The sequence below is a fragment of the Nuphar pumila genome, chromosome 4 (genome assembly GCF_984573655.1).
Source record: "Nuphar pumila chromosome 4, dmNupPumi1.hap1.1, whole genome shotgun sequence".
NCBI classification, from domain to species: domain Eukaryota; kingdom Viridiplantae; phylum Streptophyta; class Magnoliopsida; order Nymphaeales; family Nymphaeaceae; genus Nuphar; species Nuphar pumila.
This window is the reverse complement of record NC_143252.1, coordinates 70,734,004-70,755,628: the sequence shown is the minus strand read 5'-3', so window position 1 is coordinate 70,755,628 and position 21,625 is coordinate 70,734,004.

Below are 21,625 nucleotides of genomic sequence, written 5' to 3'. Positions count from 1 at the left end.
TTGTTTAATCATGGTTAAATAAGATTAATCTGTAACCAGTCCAGTCCTGAATTTTAACAAATTTATAATATCAAATATGTATAAACAATTATAAATTTTAACAAGTTTGTCCTAATTCGGGTAGCGTTTTACAACGATTTGCTTACTGAATAACACTATAAATCGCTATAGCGATTTGCGGAAGACACTACAAATCGCTATAGTGCAATTCAAAAACATTATATAGCGATTTGCGGAATACCAACTTGTCACCCTGTTGTGGTGATAGGGTTGTGGTTTTTGACCCAAAATTTGGTATCGTTAACTTATGATTTAAGCACCTTTTATTAGAATGGTGCTTGTGCCATTCGTGTTTCACCATAGTGTTATTGAAAATGAAAATAAAAATGCAACATATTGATTATGAAAAATGAAAAATTAAACTACATGCTCATTCATTCTAATCTAAGCATAAATACTACAAATTATAGTTAAAAGACCGGACAACACTATAAATCGTTGAAGAGGTCGTTGGAGACCCGAAAATACTACAAATCGTTGTTAAAAGACCGGACAACACTATAAATCATTGTAGGGGTCGTTGGAGACCCGAAAACACTACAAATCGTAGTAGGGACACATTAGAGACCCAAAAAAATTATAACAACGACTTGCTGAAGAATATTGCCAATCAAATAGTGATTTGTTGAAGGAGGGCTACAACAGTCATGATATGGGGGCCAAAATCAGAACATTTACAAAATCTAGATACAGGGTCTTGGTATTAAATCAAAATAAAATAGCAATTGATCATGAAAAATTCTTAAAATTTACAGAGATGAACTAGACACATAAGCGAAGAGAACCCGTTTTACGAAATTGAAAAATGATATCTCATTAGGGAAATAAAATTCTGACAAAATGGATCAAAATTTGAGCCGTTAAAATGACACAGGGTGACAGGGTTGTGGTTTTTAACCCAAAACTGGTATGAAAACACCAAAGAAATTACTAAAATTTTGTGTGGACAAACTAGTTTCAATTTAGAAAACAACCCTTTTTACGGATCAGAAAGATCATCTCTGGTTAGGGAGAAATCACTCCCGCAAATTGGTCCTGATTCTGCTAAAATCCTGACGGTGCAAAATAACAGGTTCCAAACCTCGACTTTTTAAAGTGGGTCAAACAAACTTAGAATGATCTGATTTTTTGGTGGAGAGCATGAAGACATATACATAAAGTTGCAGTAAAAAATTCAGATCGAAATGAGCTTCGATTACATACAAATCAATGGATTTAAAATACACTACAATTGAAAGTACAATCTAAAAAACAACTGAAAATGATAAGAGCCAACTGCACATTGAAAAAGAAATAAAAGGTTCCAATGAATCCGAGAGACATCTTTGTATTCTCCTATACATATAAACTCTTCAAGTTGAACGATGCTACAGTCAGTGTGCAGGTCAGTCGGTGTTTGATGGAGCAATGTAGGATCGTCTGTTGGATGTGCACAGAAGTAGAGAGAGAAGGGAGAGAGAGTGAGAGGGTTGATGTTCATGGCCTTCTCTAGGAGAACTCTTTGCCTCTCTTGATTTCTTCTCTAGAGAGAGAGAGAGGGTTTTACAGTGTTTTACAGTGTTTTATAGAGAAAGAAGAAGAAGACTTTGAAGAGTCAACATCATCCTCGACTTTCTAGATGGAGGACATGTTTGTCCTTTTTTAAACGGAAAAAGAAGAAGAAGACTTTGAAGAGTCAACACCATCCTCAACTTTGTGGATGGAGGGCATTTTTGTCATTTTCTCAAACCATCACTTTATGAGAAGAATAGCAAGAAAGGGTACTTAAGTCTTTGCAACAACACCAGAGTCCGATGCAAAGTTATGCCAACATACACGGGAATACGAGCCCCATGTGCTTGTATATGTGGTGCTCATTCAAAGCCCCGAACACAGACGTGGGATTCAGTGAATCATCGGGGGTGAACATACACCACCCTCTCTCTCCCCCCCCCAAAAAAGGAAAAAATGTCGGACTGACTTGGGCCACGAGATTGAGTCCTTGGTGCAGGGAAATTGATCTGAATGCAAGGAATAAGGCAAGAAGAGCAATTAACTAAGGAGAAATAGTCATTGAAAGGCGAACTTTGGCTGAGGGCTGGTGAAGTACCTCAACGGAGATCACAGATTGGAGGTTCTTGCTTTTTGCAGGAAGCTAAGGCTCCGACCACCATGTATCATCAGTAGATCAGGCCATCCACTGCCGACTGTCCTAGGTTCGGGTCTCACCTATGTCTTCGCATCCGCTAAACCATGATCTCATGAAATGCATCGAAACCCCGATGTCGATGTCTTCAAGGACCCAAACTGGAAACATGACCGTAGTGATCAACGCCATAAACCTAGCGTGTGGATAATCGTTTAATAACTACAAGATTTAGCAGACACAGAACACGTTCCTACCAATAAAATTTCTACCTATAGGCTTTTGGCCCACTGACAGAATATGGTACAACCATAGTTGTGAAGGCCAATACGGATAAGACTTGGACAACAAGATAAGATTGAATGAGTTTTAGTAGCACACAAGGAAATAAGAATTCAACAAAGGATTTTACACTACGAATCAATCCTCCTTTCTTAATTCAAATGAGACGATAAGGCTGGTAAGGGCAGTAAGCAAGTGGTTTCTGGATCACCTGAGTGGTAATGGGCCTAGGGAGAAGGTGTGGGCCTAGGGAGAAGGTGCTGGCCCATTAGTTGCAGGTTCGACTCACCTTTAACTGTTGGGCTCTGTAAGGGCTTGGGTGACCCACCCGAGGTTTACCATGCAGGAAGGCAGGCCCATTAAGTATTTGCACACGAAGCCTCGGAGAGGCTTGCAACGTGCCAGTGGTATGTGACTTGGTGCGGTGCCTAATGTGGAAATGTGGAAGAGGTGTTTACATGCCATGGAGTGTGTCCTGTGCCTGGGTCTGGCACTGGGCTGTGCAAGGGGTGTGGCACGTGCAAAGGTATGTTGCAGCGTAGGTGCGGCAGCAGATGCATGGATGTGTGTGAAGTGCGGTGGAATTGCTCTTGTTGGGGTGAGAAGGCAACCCAACCATAAGTATAAAGGCGACAAGTTTGTCGTGTGGGCGAGGATGATCTGCTTTGTGTATGGGACTGCACTGGGGTCTCACGAGCAAAGAATGCTCGATGTTGATAAAGCAGAAGACCACTCTCTAAGTGATCGAAGGTGCGTTGAGGAATGAGACTTGGAGTGTTAAAGGTTGCAGCAATGGTGGATAAAAACTAGAACAAGTTAAATAGGGTAAAGAAAAAGAAAAAACCAAAGATAAGTACAAAGAGAAATTGAACAGTGAAGACTATATTCTTACATGCACCGGCATTATCGAGGACGACAATGATTTGAGTGAGAGAGAATGTCTCGGAACGAACCTTTAGAATGGGGTATGCATAATGCAGAATTCTACTGAGTGAAAAATGCATCAACTGTAAGAACGTGTGGTATGCGTTAGCTTGATCAGTGACATGCGGTGGTAGCATGGCACGCGATAGGCAATGGTATCGTCATTGCGTCATAGACGTGGAACATTGTTTCGTTAAGAAGTGTCAGCGAATCAAAAGATATTGCCTTTGGAGATTTGGTTAAGGAACTCTCGACTAGAAAGATTCTCATGCCTTTGGAGATAGTGGTTGGATGCATGGGGATACGTGTGATACAACCTAAACAAAAGATCATCCTTCTCCCTAGATCTATGCCTATTGAATTCAACTATTCTTGCAATTTTGCTCAAATTTCTGAATTACAGAAGCTTGAGGGTTGATTTTCTTCAACTGAATTAGTCGAATGGATGCAAGTGTGCATTGGACTGATGCTCTGTCCTGATGTTCAGTTCCTGGATAGAAAATTAACCTTGCACGTTTTGCTGGTTCAACTTTTGCTGAGGATGCTCTAGTGATTCTTGAGATGATACAACATACGTTACTGTTATAGCTTGAAGATGATCCAATAGGATCTGCTGGTACTGATCAATATCGTTCTTCTATCCTGAATGTTGCTGATCAATTCATAGATCAGACAGAATCTCTTCTTCAGAATTTGAATTCCAGCTTCTGAATTTTATATCAAGATTGCATTGGAATACAAGGTAATGAAATGCAGAGGATGGAAGAAGCTGCATAATTAAAGAATGATCTGCAGAGATGGAAGAAGATGAAGTGAATCTTCACTTGCCTCCTAAGAGAGCAATTGAAGCCGATCCTCAATAAGAGGCCAAGCTCATATTGGAGCCAAGGGTGAACTCTCACCTCAATTCTGGAATTAATTCTCCAAATCTTACATATCCCTTTCTTTACACAACTTGGACTTATTTATAGCCATGCTCAATGTGAACCAGCTAGCATAGGACGGCCCATGGATCAAGTCTAGTTGGTGACAACCATTTCTTAAGTTGCTAAGACCATTCGATCTTGGCCTCCATTCTTGTTGGACTGCTTGAGATTAGTCAGTCACTACCTTTGTAACCATGCTTGTGGCGACATGGACTTACCTAGCTGCACTCGGGTGAACTCACCTGACCCAACCTTAGCTAGCCTTGCTGCTGTGTAACTAACCCTGCAACCTGAACCAACTCTGTAACCTGAACCAACTCCTCTCTGAAATTCCACTAGAGGGGGGGGGGGTGAATAGTGAAATACAATACAGATCGATGAAATAAAAATTAAAGACAATAAGGCATAACACAATAAACACAGGATTTATACTGGTTTGGTCGAGTTACTGACCTACATCCAGTCCTCAAGTAAAACACTTGAGCCTTTCACTATGAAATCCGCATTACAGGATAAATAGTACAACACCCTCTTCCTTAAAGGTCTACTTCTCTCAACAGAGAAGGGATACAGTAGATAACAGAAAATTACAACATGATGATGAATGAATTACACGTAATATTAATATATTTTCACTGCATAAATACATCATTTACATGTTTAGGGTTCACACTTAGATGCATATTAATGTTTTGAAGCAATGGTTCGAATTTCATCTAAATCGGACTTAAAATGAAAAAGTTATGGCATTTACAGTATAGTGGGTCATATTTCGGATCCAAACCACTCATCTGGACCTTGGATCTAGACCAAAATGAAGCAAAATCCACTCCATCCCAGTCATTCACATTTTTCTAAAAGGTTTTCTAAAAACCACTTATCAAAAGAGGCGCCCAGACATTAAGTTTGTTTTAAACTTTGTTTTTGAACAATTCCAGAAAAGGGTCAGCATTTAAATAGTAAATGACGCCCCTTGAGGAAGGGTCTTTGCTTAGGTTTTCGTGCCCTAGGGGCACGAATCTTGCTCCAGCCAGCCAAATCCCCTCCATTCCATGCCACCTCCACTGAATCTTGGAGTTTTGCTCGAGATTCAAGCATCTTTTCATATCTTTCTTTCATATCTTTTCCTATTCTTTTCTTCCTTGTTAGATATTCACCATGTTTGCTGTGTTTTGCAGGTGTAGCAGAGGTTGAAGACACTTTTTCTTGCATGGAGTGCCGTCTACCCCACCAAGAATGCTCGGCTCTACCCCCATCCGATATTTTAAGCCACCCGATCGAGAATCGGTTCCTTCTCCATCATTGGTGGACTTCAAATGTGTTGCAACTGCAAAGGATAATTTCATGGTGATGTTCCAGCATCAACGAGGTCCCTCGTGACACGAAGCCATAGCAAAGTCCGCTCTTTCTATCCCTCCATTCGTCGGATCACCCTTAAGGTTGATAAGTTAGAAACAGATTTACAGAGGTATTTCCAATATGAAGTGCAGATGCACATGTGGTGAAAAGACAGATTTACCCCTGGCAATTTGAAGAAGACTTAGATACCTATTCTAGTTTATTTTATTTTTAGCTTGTTATTTAATTAGAATTGTAATATTGACATAGTTGTAAAACTCTGTGATATTAATAAATTGTTATTTTAGAATTAATTCAGAATGAATCCCGTTCCCTGTGGATTCGACCCGTACTCGCCACTTCTGTGGAAAGTCGATTTTTATTATCTTTGGTTGACGATTTTCCAATTGTTTTTATTGAAAAATATCTTTTAAAAATTACCACTCCAAAAGTCAAACCAAATTTTGGCGCCGTTGCCGGGGAACGGCGATTATATTATGATTATTTCTGAGATTTCAGTTTATTAATGTGTTTAGTTGTTTTGTTTTATTTGTTTAGTTATAGGATTTAACATAGTTAGAAAATATAGGATTCACATGCTGTTTTCCTTAGGATTCACTGAATTTCATGATTTAATGAGCAATTAGACAAGTGAGTCTTAGAGAACATAGTGGTGATTTCCTGTATTTACTGATTTTGTGATCAAGATTAGAATTGTCTTTTATTTTAGAAATTAATTAGATTATTTTAACATAGTGTAAGATAGAGTAGATGCTAAACTTGCTGATTTAGATGTAGAATTAGTTTTCATAGAATAATTCTGACATAGTTTAGCTTCTTAATGTGTTAGAACTTTTGCTTTATTCGCTGTGTATCATATGTATACTAGAAATAAATTAGTTAGTTGTTTATGTGTTCTGTTCTGAATTTTGTTTTGATTTCATTTTGGATTTCATTGTTGACATGCATGAATATCATTCCATCTGATGCTTCAATGCATGAGTCCAAGATACCAGACACTAAATAAGCCTTCAGGAGTAGAACATTGACCAGATCAGCAGAAAACTATGCATTCGTACATGCATAGTGGTGGTGCGAAATCCAATCAATCACCAACTTTAGAGGCTTGAGCATATCAGGTTGTATCTATCCTTTCTCCTGTGTTCCTTTTTATTATTCTTTAGTGTGCATCTGCATTGCATGATTGCATATTTTGTATGCCACTAGGGACAATGTCATTCATGCATGGGGGGATGGTTTAGATGCACAAAATTTTCAAAATTTTTATGTCTGATAGCTAAAAACTCATAAAAGTAGGTCTTTAAGAATAAGTTGTAACATATATGATTGTTTGTCTGCATATTCTGACAATTTAGCAATGTTTAAGCCCCATGTGATTTTTTTTTCTGATCTGATCTAAATATTATAGTTATTTATGAGATAATTCCAAAAAAAAGATAGTATTTGAATGTTTGAGTTGTTTTGAATCACGTAGTATAAGTATGCACAGTGTGTTTTATGGAAAACTGAGCAAGTAAAAGATGTTTAGAAAGCTGAGCTTAATAGAAATAGAGCTACGTTTAGTTGTTGAAGTCTTCGCGATTCCTAGTAGTGGAACTCAGACACAAGTTGAAGTGTTTGAGTCTCTTGACGAAAAGGATAACGAAGGAGACCATCTTCCTATCTAGTCGATATCTGTGGCCTTTGTGGTTCGAGTAAGTAGAGTCTGAAGGGTGTTCTACACCTGGTGCTCTAAAGCCATCTGGTTTGGGAGCCATCGATTCGAAAGCTTGTTACATGGACTTCATAGAAAGCCTAAGAGATAGAGACATTGCACATGATGAGAAGAAGACTATACGTAACTCATTCAAATAGAAGGTCTAGTGACTCAAGCAATTAAGTCTGAGGGATACTCTGTATCTAGTACCCTAAGGTCGTCTGACCTGGGAGTCACTGACCCAAAGCTCGTTACACGGGTCACGAAACTGGATATTTGATAGTGCTCAAGTGAGAAGAATGCTCAAGAGAGAAAAATGAGAAAAATGGTGAAAAATTGAAAATCAAAAGAAAAAGAATGAGCTTAATGAGAAAAATTTCATTGCTTAGGAATAATTGTGAAATACTGTGCAGAAATATACAAGTGAGGATAAATGAGTGATGACATGATAATACTTGACTTTCTGAAGAAAAATCATAAATAATTACAGTTTTAGAAAAGTGAAAGAAAAAGATTTTTACTGTGGTGGCATGAAAATTCTAAATTTGTTTTGAGAATATAGATTACATGAAATATTTGTTCACAATGAGTTCTTAATTGCCTAGTATTTTTGAAAAAGCATTCATGCATGACATTGATGTTTGTGGGTAGCATCTTTGCAAACCCTCACGAGACCTTACTCGTCCACTGGGGTAACCCATGGGTTTAAAGGGCTTGTTGCATGTGCTAAATGCAACCATGATTCCTACGAAAGTGAGTTAGTTATTTAAATAAGAGCTTGCATGTTATTTGTGTAGTCCATATTCTCATTGCGAGGGTAGAGTATGTTGCTAGGGACTAGCAATTATTCTAGCATGGGGGTATTTGATGATGCATGAATTACACATAATATTAATATATTTTTACTGCATAAATGCATTATTTACATGTTTAGGGTTCACACTTAAATGCATATTCATGTTTTGAAGCTATGGTTCGAATTTCATCAAAATCGGACTTAAAATGAAGAAGTTATGGCATTTACAGTGTAGTGGGTCATATTTCGGATCCAAACCACTCATCTGGACCTTGTATCTAGACCAAAATGAAGCAAAATCCACTCCAGCCCAGTCATTCACGTTTTTCTAAAAGGTTTTCTAAAAACCCCCTATCAAAAGAGGCACCCAGACATTAAGTTTGTTTTAATCTTTGTTTTGGAAAATTCCAGAAAAGGGCCAGCGTTTAAATAGTAAATGATGCCCCTTGAGGAAGGGTCTTTGCTTAGGTTTTCGTGCCCTAGGGGAAAAATTTTTGCTCCAGCCACCCTCTTTCCCTCCATTCCACGCCACCTCCATTGAATCTTGGAGTTTTGATTGAGATTCAAGCATCTCTTCATATCTTTCTTTCATATATTTTCCTGTTCTTTTCTTCTTTGTTAGATATTCACCATATTTGTTGTGTTTTGCAGGTGTAGCAGAGGTTGAAGACACTTTTTCTTGCGTGGAGTGCCGTCTACCCCACCAAGAATGCTCGGCTCTACCCCCATCCGATATTCTATGCCACTCGATCGAGAATCAATTCTTTCTCCATCCTCGGTGGACTTCAAATGTGTTGCAGCTGCAAAGGATAGTTTCATGGTGATGTTCCAGCATCAACAAGGTCCCTCGTGACACGAAGCCATAGCAAAGTCCGCTCTTTCTATCCCTCCATTCGTCGGATCACCCTTGAGGTTGATAAGTTAGAAACAAATTTACAGAGGTATCTCCAATGTGAAGTGCAGATGCACATGTGGTGAAAAGACAGATTTACCCCTGGCGATTTGAAGAAGACTTAGATACCTGTTCTAGTTTTTTTTCATTTTTAGCTTGTTATTTAATTAGAATTGTAATATTGACATAGTTGTAAAACTCTATGATATTAATAAATTATTATTTTAGAATTAATTCAGAATGTATCCCATTCCTTGTGGATTCGACCCGTACTTGCCACTTCTGTGGAAAGTCGGTTTTTATTATCTTTGGTTGACGATTTTCCAATTATTTCTATTGAAAAATATCTTTTAAAAATTACCACTCCAAAATTTAAACCACAACACTTTCCTAAAGAACCTTCAGAATGATATGCAGAGTATGAATGCACGTATGAAGATTTTCAGATTGTTCTCTCTTTTAAAAATGGGTAGAATAATCTCTCAGGAGAACAAAATGTTCTTTTCGTTTTCACACACAGTTGATTCTTTTGTCAGAGAGCTTTTCTTATCTTTTCTCTTTCTTTTTCTAAGCTCTTTTTCAGTGTGTCGAGTAGGAATTTTTCTCTTTTAAAGCTCACATGTGTGTTATTGAAATATTATTTTGTTTGTATATATAGGTCTTAAAAAAATAGTCGTTGCTTTTTGAAATAATTGTCCTTTTGAGATGTGTAGTGTCAGGTCATCTCAAAACAACTTTATGTGAAATGATATGTGTACTATATTGCTTTTTCAAAAAGTCGTCATTCATAGATTAAATATTTGAGGTACACTATACGTTGTTGTAATTTAAAATGATATTTAATTTGTAATGGGTCTTTTCTAAAAATAAATGCTTTGTAGTACATTGATCGTTGAAGTGTAATTTATAATGTAATTTGTCTTTACTCAATTTAATGATTTGTAGTACATTAATAGTTTTCTTATAAATCGTCACTTCTTTGGTTAAATGTATGTAAGTACAATAAATGCTTGTTAAGTACTTTGTTTTATAAGTGGTCATTTCCTAAATAAATGCTTTTTAATGTTTACAAAAAGAATGATGGCTTTAAATATAAGTCGACATTCTTGAGTGTGGATTTAGTATTAAATAAATAAAAGGTCATTTTCAAACTTAATTATCTTGTTTAAACAATAAGTAGTTGTGTATAAAATAATATTTGTTTTCTCAAATCGTCAATTCAAGATGAACGATTGTGTATTATGAGTTAATGCATTTTATCTTTTTCTTTCATAAAAGCTTTTGAAATCATTAACTTTTATATCTTTTCAAGTTGTCTTTTTCATAAATGCTTGTAGAAAGTACAATTAAGGCTTTTGAAATCATGAGCTATTATATCTTGTCAAAATGTCTTTTTCATAAATGCTTGTAGGAAGTATAATGATTTGTTTCAAAAAGGTGTTTTTGAAATGCTACAATATACATAACGTATCCTTTTATGAAAGCTTAACTTTTTCTAAATAAATGGCTTGTATGATTTTAAAGCATATAGTCTAATATGAAATATGCATGCTTCTGAAGGTTCTGTTACATATGACTCTAAAGAAAAAAATCTTCATCTTGAAGTAGTCGATCTTCTTGGATAATCTTTCTGAATGTATGGCCCATCAAGCTTTTTCTTCAGAGTAGTATGATTGCATCAAATAGTTGCACTTGATCAAGTTGTCTCCATTCTTCTTAGGTTAAATAACCTTGCATCAAATACTTGTTAAATATATGAAACATCATATCTAGTCATAATATAACATATTCAGTTTCATAGATGAAATTATATCATATTTATCATATCGCATGAAATCATATCATGTATTTATCACGTATCATATATATGCATCATGACAGCATATCATATTTATTATGTATCATCAAAACATAGTTTCTCAACATTCTCCCCCTTTTTTATGATGACAATATATGCTCCCTCTATCAATAAGCCATATGCATAATAATAATTTGAATATGATATCATACATGAAAAAAATGCATAGGACGATAGTATATAAAAAATAAGTAAAAGTTTAATTTCAAGAAATTGAATTTCTCCTACATAGGAGAGATAGGTTTTTCTCCCCCTTTGTCATTGACAAAAATGAGGGATCAGAGTAGGAAAGTTAGTATTACAGACCCAAAAATATAGTTCATTCGGAATCAGACGAGGGATGAAATTTGCGAAGGAGCGCATCTTGGCCAATCTTCAGTGAGTGAAAGGCTTGCTGCAAAGAGACTTGATTCTTCAGCAGCAGATCCTGTGTGTTCTGGACATCTACGAGAGCAGAGAATATATCAAGTTCAGATGTCGGAGTAGGATCTTCCTTACCAGAGCCTTCGTCGTCAGTATGTTGTGGGGGTGACCCTTCTTCGGAGAAGTAGGTATCATCAAACGCATGTGTAGAATAGCAAACGACGTCATTGTGAAGTGGCACATTGAAATATTGAAGAATGGGAGTGATAAAACATCCAAATGGAAGTGAACGAAAGACACGAAAATTAATCATGTTGTTAAAAATGATGCTCGACCAGTTGATGGGGAAGAAACAAAAAATCGCATAGATTAAGAGAGAGATTTCGTTTGGCACGAATCCCTTGGACGGTTGTTTGGGAAAGACATTGTGCGTTAGGATTTGTGATAGAAGCTGAGCATGAGGTTTCAGATTGCTCACGTGCCACGGAAAGTGGGTGGATTGTGTGGAGTGAAGCACCTTTTTAAACACAGTACGATCGATAGGTATTATGTTTGGGAGATCGATACCATAGGATGGAAGGTTCAGAATGCATCCTAAGGAGTCAATGTCAAAGGAAATGATTTTACCATGAACCATGGTGGTGATAGCAGTTTGATCATGATTTACCAAGAGGTTGGTATAAAAAATATTGATGAGATTGGGATAATACGAAGCAGGGTTCGATGATCCTAAAATTTAAACAAAGTCTTGGAGGAAAGTTTCAAGATCAAAGGAGGTGAAATCTTCGAAGTGGACTAACCTACCTGTTTAGATGAGAAGTGAGCTTACGTAGTTGTAGTGGTGAATGTGATCTGGATATCTCAGTTCTGAAGATTCAATCATGTTGACATCATCAGAGAAGGATTTGGAAGAGGAGGCCATGGCAAGTAACTTGAGAAAATAAGAAATAAACTTGGAGAGGATGTAAGTTGATAGAAGTTTTCGAATAGGTGATGAATTTGTGAAGAGTGAATCAGTTTATTAAATAGAAGGATGAAGTTTATTTTAATAACAACTTGATGCTTTGTGAATGACAATTGAAGTGAATAAAATTTAGATTTTAGCTGGGTACATTATTCGTGAATGTCTATTTATGGAGAGTGAATAGTATATCTTAAGGTACTCGTGAATGAGAGATCAAATCACTCTTTGGAAGAGTGTGTGGATGAGAATTTATTATATTATGTTAGATGACAAAAAAACATAGTTTCGAAAATTATTTTTCATTATAAGAAAAACTGGATATAGGAGAGTCCATTGAATTAAGAGAGTAGTCATGGTTTGAGAATGGTGTGCTCTTTGAAACAAGCCTTTTATGTGTGATTGATAAGGATGAACAAGATAGAAGGGATGAATAGAAATAAAGAAGTGTATTGCATGATGTAAATAATGACCCACGAATTTTGAAGAATCCGATTATAGAGGTGATGAGACATAAAGAGTCTTGGAATGAGGAAAAAAATATCGTGAGAAGAGATGAATGTATGAATGATATAAAGTGATAATATAGTGTGAAATAGAGAGTTTAATAATGGCCTAATAAAACAAACAACAAGTTGGTATATCATGGGTCAAAATATTTGATTTAATTTAAAGGAGATAAACTCAATTTTCGTAAGGGAGGCTTTGAGAAAAAGACAAAAGAGAGTTATGAGATGAGTGACATGAGAGAGTGTTATGATAACTTATTTAATGTAAAAGAGGTTTTTATGGATAGGCGTGAAAGGAGATAGGTCATCATGTGATGTGTACTTTGAAAGATATGACATTTTGAGATAAACGAGTGACATAAAGTATTTGTTTTGTATTTTAAAACTTGTAGTTTTTATGAGTGTACGTCAATATGAGAATGACTCACTTTGACTTGGAATAATGGTAAGAGAGATGATGAGACACAAAAAGTTGAACATATATTCGAAAAAATTGATAAGAATAAATGATAGATAAAAAGAATAAGAATAGACAAGAAATAGTCGGATTAAAAATATATAAATGATAAAGAATCATAAGATATTGCAAATTTTATCTAAGTGAGAATTTAAACAAGTGTGATTAATTATAAGTCACTTAGTTTACAGATTCCTAATTCTCTTCTAATTCGTATAAAGTCTTCATTTTTTAAAGGTTTAGTGAAAATATCTGCTAATTGTTGATTAGTGGGTATAAATTCAAGTTTGATTATGTTGTTTAAAACTTGTTCTCTTAAAAAGTGGTGTCGAATTTGAATATGCTTTGTACGTGAGTGAAGAATAGGATTTTTAGATAAATTGATTGCACTTGTATTATCACACAAAATAGTTGTGTTTTCAAAATTTAAACCAAAGTCTTCTAATGTCTATTTCATCCAGATGACTTGTGTACATGCTAGGCTTGCAACAATATATTCAGCTTCAGTAGTTGATAATGATACACAATTTTATTTCTTACTGAACCATGAAACTAGTGATTGCCCTAGCATATGACATGTTCCACTTGTGCTTTTTCTGTCAGATTTACTACCAGCAAAATCAGCATCACTGTATGAGATTAAATCAAATGTAGATGATTTTAAATAAAATAACCCAAAATCAACTATTCCTTTTAGATATCTCATTATTCTTTTTACAGCTTTAAGATGTGATTCTTTTGGATTTGATTAAAATCTAGCACACAAGCAAACACTGAACATGATATCTAGACGACTAGCAGTTAAATATAGTAGTGATCCTATCATACCTCTGAATAACTTTGTATCCACAGTCTTACCATCTTCATCTTTGTCCAATACAGTGGTTGTGCTCATAGGGGTATTCTTTGAAGCAGTTGAGTCCATGTTGAACCTCTTTAGAAGTTCATGAGCATATTTAGACTGATTGATGAAGACTCCATCCTTGGTTTGCTTAATATGCAGCCCAAGAAAGTAGGTGAGTTCTCCCATCATACTCATTTCAAATTCTTTCTGCATGGACTTAGAAAAATCTTCACAAAGACCACTGTTAGTAGATCCAAAGATGATATCATCCACATATATTTGAACGATTAAGGTATGATCATCCACTATTTTTATAAATAAAGTTGAGTCTGCTTTGCCTACAGAAAATCCGGTTTTTAATAGAAAAGTTTTAAGTCTATCATACCAAGCACAAGGTGCTTGTTTTAAACCATATAAAGCACGTTTTAGTTTAAAAACATGATCATGAAATTGTTCATTTTCAAAACCTGGAGGTTGTTTTACATAAACTTCTCCATTTATAAAACTATTTAGAAAAGCACTTTTAACATCCATTTGGTATAGTTTGAAATCCATATAGCTTGCATATGCCAAAAACATTCTTATAGATTCAAGTCTAGCAACAGGAGCAAATGTTTCATCAAAATCAATACCTTCCTCCTGATTATATCCTTGAGCCACTAGCCTTGCCTTGTTTCTTATAACATTACCTGATTCATCCAACTTGTTTCTGAAGATCCATCTTGTCCCAATGATTTGATGATCTTTTGGTTTTGGTACAAGATCCCACACATCATTTCTTTGGAACTGGTTAAGTTCTTCAGTCATGGCTAGCATCCAGAACTCGTCAATGATGGCTTCATCAATCTTCTTAGGTTCAAGTTGAGAAATGAAAGCCATATTTGCAATACGTTCCAGCTGAGCTCTTGTTTGAACCCCCTTGGTCAGGTCTCTCAAAATCTGCTTTTGAGGATGATCTCTGATTTCAGCAAATGTTCCTTGATGTTAATCTTTATTAGATTTAGCTATGTTATCTAAGAAAAAATTTGTACTTTCAAGATCATCATCGTTAGTCTGCTTATGAACAGATTGATCAAAAGATTCATAAAAACAGACATGCATAGATTCTTCAATAGTATTAGTACTCTTATTAAAAACTTTGTATGCTTTACTATGACTTGAATATCCTAAGAATATGCCTTCAACAGATTTAGCAACAAATTTATCAAGGCTATCTTTTGTGTTTAGGATAAAACATTTACAACCAAAGACTTTGAAGTAGTCTATTTTCGGAGTTCGGTCATATAATAGTTCATAGGGAGTTTTATTTAATAAGGGCCTGATAAGAACTCTATTTGAGATATAACATGCAGTGTTAACATCTTCAGCCCAAAAATATTTAGCAAGATTATTATGTTGGAGCATAGTTCTAGAAGATTCTTGAAGGGTTCTATTCTTTCTTTCTTCTACACCATTTTGAGGTGCAGCTCTAGGAAAGGCAAAGTTATGAGAGATACCATGCAAGTTACAAAAATTTACAAAAAGATCATTATCAAATTCTCCTCCATGGTCACTACGAATTTTAGCAATTATAGAAGATTTTTCATTTTGTAACTTTTTACATAAAATTTCAAATTCACAAAATGTATCACTTTTATTTTTCAAAAATATTACCCAAGTGAATCTTGAGTAATCATCAACAATGACAAAGGCATATTTATTATGATTAAGGCTAGCTACATGTTATCGTTGCAAAATTTTTTTCCGTCTTCCCTTCCTTGCGGAAGAGAGAGGGAAATGCTTTCGCGATTCAAACTTGACCGGATTTTGGAAATTGTTTTGAAATACTCGCCTCCGTTTTGAAAATTGCGGGAAAATCCATGGGATGGGGCTCGACCTGTCGGTACGAGGTTCGACCGTTCCTTCCGCCTTTAACAGGGGTAATCGAATCAAGGACCAAAATTGTGCTTGACTTAGTAAAATCATCGAAATTGTGTTCTATCCTAAATTCACAGAGAATTCAGGCATGTGCTATGCAATTTTGTAAAATGCAAGTTGGAAAATATGATGTATGCTTAGAAAATATTTGGAGTTGAAAATTTTTCAGGAAAAGATGGAAATCAATCTCTCAGGAATCTCAGACGAAGAAGGTTTGAAATCTCGAGAAAGTTTATAAAGGGTTGGAAAATCTTGAAGAGATGAGAATCTTGAGAAAGTTTATAAAGACTTAGAAAACCATGAAGAAATAAGAATCTCAGGGAAACTGTAAGAATTCTTGAGAAAATATGAACATTTGAAAAAAAAGAAGTACTTGTTGGGAAAACTCAGACTTTGAGAATTTTCTTAAGAAAAGGATAGAAAATTTATAGAAAAGATTCATTGGAGAAGGAAATTCGAAACTTAGGAAATTGAAATCCTGAGAATCTGGTTTTTTGAAATATCTGAAAATCAACTTGGATTCTTGAGAAAATGAGAAATTCCTTTGAAAAGAATCTTAAGGAAATAACTTTTTAAGGAAAATCACAGGAAAACATTTGATTTGGGAAATCCAACTCTGAATATCATCATAGTTTCTTGAGAAAATCGATTCCATGAAGTGAAAATCTTTTGAGAAAATCATGAGAAAAACAAATGATGCAGATGATGTGAATGAATGAATGCACTTTTGAAAAGATTTCTGAAATTTTTATTGGAAAAATGTGGATTAAGCCAAAGTAAATCCTTCATATATTCTGACTGTGGCCATGAATATATTCAGGGTTTATTTGAGTTAATTCACAATATTTTGAAAACATTGGAAATATGAGGTGCATTTTCAAGATAGCCTAATAGTGTAGGCTCAGTGGGACTGGTAGAAAGATGATGGATCTGGGTCTCATCCATATTCCGACTAGGGCCGTAAATATGGACTCCACCGAGTTCATGAACTCTCTAAGAGTTGGTGCACATGCCATTCGTGTTCATCCACGGTGAATTTGGAAAATTGAGATATATGCATCATATAGTCAGGATATTACTGAAATCAAACTATATGAGATGCGGCCTAATCTAAGCAGTAAAAGTAAATCTTATTCCAAGGTTTACATTGGATTATTACATTGCAATCATAAAAAAAAAATGAAATGGATCCAAGGAATCAGCATCTTCTAGATTTTCCTGCAAAATGAGAGTTAGTACAAGATAACCAAAAAAATGGGTATATATATAAATATATTATATACCAAAGAGATGTATATCAAAATTTACTAAAATTGATGCTAAATGATATGTATCAATGGAAGTGTATTTACATGAGAAAATATATACATGAATGCTCATATATGGAAATATGGACACATGAAGGGATATATATATATACATATATATATATATATATATATATATATATATATATATATATATATATATATATATATATATAAGTATATATCTATGTATATATATATATACATATATATATATACATATATACGTATACATATAGGTAGATATACATATGTATTGATATATATATACCTATAATAAGAAAATATACACATTTAAGGGAGATTCTATATAATGGGTAAAATCAGAAATTACAGGTATAAACAGTTTCTGTAGGTGATTTTACAAGGCCGCAATTCCCAAATTACAACATATTTTGCAACGAAGAATAGGAGTGATGTATATAAGGACACATGAAGGGATATATATATATATAAGTATATATCTATGTATATATATATACATATATATACATATATACGTATACATAGGTAGATATACATATGTATTGATATATATATACCTATAATAAGAAAATATACACATTTAAGGGAGATTCTATATAATGGGTAAAATCAGAAATTACAGGTATAGACAGTTTCTGTAGGTGATTTTACAAGGCCGTAATTCCCAAATTACAACATATTTTGCAACGAAATCGGGTATGGAGCTTCCCTATATATCAATAATGACGCGTGCAAAAGATGACCAAGAAATCATGAACGGATATTAAAATATCCATCCATGAAAGTGGCCGAATATCAAGACTGCACTCCTGCAGAAGGTGATGAACATAACACATACGTAATGTGCAGGAAATGCACTGTGGGGAACAACGGGCTGTTTTCAAGAAATTTGTGACAAGGCTGTGAAAACTTAATGGAGAGATGAAGTCACAAACACAGCTGCATGTGTAAAAAAAAAAAAAATCATATGTACAAAAAGACATATACACATGTACATTTAGCAGAAATTAATATAAGAAGAAGTTAGTATAAAAAGCAGTTTTCTGTTTTGTGCATTTAGCAGGGTAAGTAAAACTAGTGGCTTCCTGGTAATGTGCCACCACATGTGGCTGGATGATAAACTGCTGCCAGTGCTTGGTGATCCGAGTTGCCCAAGAGAAGTCTGGCTTTGTTCGCAAATCGACCATCGGACTCATGGAGTACAAAAGGAATGTTGCATAGATGGCAAAGGTGAACTGCAAACAGGTGAGGATCGTAACCAAGCGAGCAGACGAGCTCTTGTGAGCTCCAGCCTTGGTTTTCCCTCCAACATAATCACGAATCATGCTTTCCAAGTAATCTCCACTTTGCATACTCGGGTTTCTTACTAGATCCATGACAGCCTAATTCTAAATGATAGATCAAAAGGGTTTTGAAACAAAAAAAAAAAAACAGCAAAATTTTAGCAGACATGCAGTATATACAAAGAGCAATTTCAATCTTTATGGTTTGAATTGCCAAACTATTCAGACAAGGATTATAGATGATAAAACAGAGGTCTAGAAAGCATTGTCACACAATAAAGATTACAATGAATCTGAACTCAAAGGCTTATAATTTCCAATTGAAATCTCGATTGGTGGTCTAAAGTTCACAAGTGGTGCTCAAGAAACGATGACTCAACCTTTTTCGCAGAAAGAAAACTAATGAAAAGAAAATTTCAGTATGAAGCATATAGAAAGAAAAAAAAAAACATAGTGGCCAATGACAAGATCACATGAATCTCAGCAGCCCACCATTGAAAAAGATGGGAACCCCAGAAACAGTTTGTAATGCAAGATCGGAATGATGAGGGAAAAAAATAATTAAATTTTCAATCAAGCCAATGAATGAAAGAAGGTTTTATATTGCAATATGGAAGTTAGGAAAGGATTCAAATGGAACCATTGAATGAAAGGAGGGGGTGATTCACCTGGAACCAGAAAAATCGATTCCTCTTTTGGTTTTTGCAGTTGTATCTGCTGCAGATAGGCTGAAGAAAAGGTGGAAAACAATGGCTGGCTGGTTCTTCCGCTGTGCTGAAAAGATGCAGAGGCTGGATCTCCTGTATCCTACGTGGAAATCCTGCGGCTGGGCTTGAATAAAGGTGGAAGGAACCGTTGAAGGGCCTAGTGGCTGGGCTGGATTGAATGAAAATAATGGTTTCCCTGTGGTTGGGCTAAAATGGGTGACAACGTGGGGCTGGAGGAAAGTGGCTGAAGAAAAATGGGTAAAGAAGCTGAGCTGTGGCTGGGCTGTAGCTGTTTGAGACAGCAGCATGCTTCTTGCTGGATGGTTGATGAAGGATGGCAGGAACACGTTGGGTTGTGGCTGAAGGAAGTGGAAATGGATGATGGGCAGCAACCGGCTGGAGTGTTTGGTGGCTGGGCTGTTGAAGTGTTTGGTGACTAGGCTGAAGGCAAAGGGGGCAGCCACGTTCTGGGTTTGTTTCAATGGTGCTGGAGCCACTTGCTGCAGCTTGGCTAAAGGAGGAGGATGTTGGGCAACCTCACGATTCAGAGCCTTTTCCTGCAAAACCAAAAAAGAAAACCAGATTTCAATCCCCCTTTTCAATCGGCTACCCTCCTTTTCAATCGACTTTCCTTTCCCTTTAAAAAAAATGCAGCCCCCATTCATGAGGTGCTGTTACTTCATTTTTGAATTTTTTTTTGAAATAGCCGTTTCAAAGGGGGGCGCATTCCCTGTTTTTCAAATTTTGGTTTTATTTCCCTAAGTTTTAGACAAAATCAAATTTATGATTTTAGGGAAATTCGACTGTGCCATTTAAGGCTGCCTCCTTCTAAAAAAAAAATTTTATTTAAACAAATCAATAAAAAGAAAATAAAATAAAAGGTGAGTATTGAAATAAATGAGAGGCTTTTATGGAAATGCCACCTCAACCCACTTTTAAAATCCTTTTGAAAATAAAGTTTTGTTTTGTTTTTTAAAGTCTTTTATTTTCAATTGGGGTGCCACATGTGTGTGGGCCCACTAACTAAAAATAAATAAATAAATAAGTATTGAGAAATGAAAAAGACAATTTTGCAAATTGGTACGAACTCCGGGTGGGTCCCGCTTGAGAATAAACAACTTACCTGAGAGTCTGAGTATGATGCTAGTTCAAAGGCGGGTCCCGCTCTATTTATTTGAAAATACGAGATAAAACTTTATTTGTTTTCAAGAATTTGGAAAAATTGGGTTTTCAGGGCAAAAATATGGATAAATGTAAAAATTTTTGTAAAGAGATTTAAAATCTTTTGCAAAAAGCTTTGAGATCAAATCTTTAAAATCAATATCCAAATATCCAGATTGTTTTCTTGAGAAAAATTTTATAATTCAAAGTCCTGGGGTAAAATGGGAAAATTTGGTAATTTTGAATACCCAGGGTTTTAAAAATCAATTTGAAAAAGTTTAAAATCAAATATGGATGGACAATTTTGAAAATCAGGAGTTCTGGATCTCAAAATGACATGCTGTGCAGTGAAATGATGCAAACTGTTCATGCCATGCGATGCACAGACATGTTTAAGTGAAATGTCACTCTGAGCTCGAACTTGGAAATTTTAGCTTTTTGTCCAGAAAGAGGATTTTGAAATTTTGCAATTTGAAGATGTCTCTGAACTTAAATATGGAAATTTTGAGGCTCAATAATAAAATTTTGGACTTTCTGCAAGGTTCAATCTTGGAAAATGACCATTTTGCCCTTCATTGCTTTCGAAGAACTGAAATGTGCCGATTGAGGGCGATGTCAAGAAGGTGAGTGAAAATTTGGGGTGTTTACAGATGCCCCTCTTTGCTACTAAGCCGACTTATGGTCGAGCTTAGTGGAAAAGAAAACACACCAAATTTGGGCTATATATAAAAAAAAATGCCCCAGTTAGAAGGATCTGACTGAGTATGAAGAAGTTAGCCCGAAGATGGTAGATATGAAATGGAGAATAAAGAGAAAATAGATTTGCTCAGTGAGAGCGAAGTTCAGGTTTATGACCTTAACCTGGATGGGACAAGAAATGTTCCGTATGGAACGAAGCTCAGGTTTTGACCCTTAACCTGATTGGGGATTGAAAAATCTCATAGAAATGAGATTCATGTTTGTGCCCTTATCCTGATCGGGCAGAAAAATGGAATACCTCTTTGAGTGAGGCTCAGGTTTGTACCCTTATCCTGATCGGGCGGAAAATGGATGAAATCCTCGAAAGAATAGACAATGATGGAACCTTCGGATTTTGCACAATAAATCCGACAGGGGTTTTGCAAAAGGAAGGAAAATGGGGTCCCTAAAGCTTGAAAAGGGATTGATTTTGGGAGTCTCATTGCTGAGACCAAGTTAGCTTTTGAAATTGCCT